This window comes from Monodelphis domestica, chromosome 6 (assembly GCF_027887165.1).
Source record: "Monodelphis domestica isolate mMonDom1 chromosome 6, mMonDom1.pri, whole genome shotgun sequence".
Classification (NCBI taxonomy): Eukaryota; Metazoa; Chordata; class Mammalia; order Didelphimorphia; family Didelphidae; genus Monodelphis; species Monodelphis domestica.
This window is the reverse complement of record NC_077232.1, coordinates 247,778,520-247,780,114: the sequence shown is the minus strand read 5'-3', so window position 1 is coordinate 247,780,114 and position 1,595 is coordinate 247,778,520. Positions and strand designations below refer to the sequence as shown.

Here is a 1,595-nt window from a genome sequence, read left to right as displayed (position 1 = left end):
CCTGGAGCTGGTTGGGAGGGGGGCAGCTAGATGGTGCATTAGACAGTTTGGAGCCTGGAATTAGGAAGAATCATCTTCATGAATTAAAATCTGGCCTCAGACACTTGATAGCTGGGTAAATCCTGCAAGTCACTTAACCCTATTTGCCTCAGTTCCTCATCTATAAAATAAAAAGAAAAGGAATTGGCAAACTACTCCACTATCTTTGCCAAGAAAGTCTCAAATAAGGTCTCAGAGGGTAGGACACAACTGAAAAAAAAAAACTATTTACAACAAAAGAAGCTAGATGAGTGAGGGACTTGTGTATTCAATCTATAAAAAATGTCTCTGAGAGCAAAGAGTAAGATGAGCATGAATGCTAAGAACTCACTGCTGGATCTTGCAACTTCAAATGCCAAGTTTTTCATTCCTACATTAAAGAAGGAGATGAAAAGCCAGACAGTACTCCCTGGGGTACCAAGATGCCTTTTGGTCAACTGATGTCAGAATTTGAAGGTACTCAAAGTGGTGGTTGGGTCCATGAGGTCAGTTTCTCTGCCAGTGGGAACTGCATCACTTGGATCAACCATGATTTTACTATATCAGTTGCTGATCCTTCCAAAAATATAATGATGCCACAGCTGAAAACAGAGTTCCTCATACTCCTGTGTGTTGTTTGTCTCTGAGAATAGTGTGGTGGTTGCTGGCCATGACTATTTAACAATGATGATCGTGGCTCCTTGACCTTCATCTTCAAATCAGACATTCCAAAACAGAGCATCCAGAGTAACATCTGGAACACTTCTGTAACATGGACAAGTCACCACTGAGGATGACAACACTACCTAGACACACCATTGTCAAAAAAAGTGTCTGTTTATAAAGTGGACAAGCAAGACTGCCACAAATTTGGCCACCACTGGAGACCATTGTACAATGACAATTTGGGGTTTCAAGACTTTAGAGTCTTGGATCCAGAGACTACAAATCATGTGGAGCTATATTTCCATTCTCTAACATGACAGACATTGGACAGAATGCAGCTTCAGTATTGGTATGAAGATCAGAGAGATCCTACTATTGTGGGGGTGAAGAGGTGTACCCCTGGGGTTCAGGAAGGATACCTTTTGCAAGAATGCAAGACTCCTAAACTTAGCTTAAAAATAAAAAGAGAAATTTATTAATTTAGAGAGTAATGTTGAAAATGGCCAGGAGGACAGCAAAGTGGAACAGCAAGATGGAAGGCTGTTCCCAGAACCCATCAATTCTGGGGATTTTATACTCTTGTAACAAATGCTGTGTCATAGTGTGGATGTGACTCTAGAGTGGTAGTCACTCAGGCATTTGGTGGGGTGGGGTGGTCATCTGACTGGGGTCTGCCTGGAGACATAGGGGATGACCCTCATAAAGATTCCTTAGTTTTAGGGAACAGACAGATGTCTGAAATGTAGCCTGATAGAATTGAGGTGTAGCCTGGTGGTGCATCTCTCTGTCTGTCTTAAATCTAAAGGAGTATCAAAGGATGACAATCATCTCAAGACCCTAGAGAAGTCATTGGATGTTTTAGGATAAGAGTCACGAGGATATAAGGGAGCAAGGGAATTTCCCTGATAATA

General features: G+C 41.8%; 1 pseudogene; it reads left to right on the top strand.

The window, feature by feature from the left end:
* The first annotated feature begins 286 nt into the window (after nucleotides 1–286).
* Nucleotides 287–996, top strand: LOC130455235 (actin-related protein 2/3 complex subunit 1A-like; annotated as a pseudogene).
* Nucleotides 997–1,595: the final 599 nt, after the last annotated feature.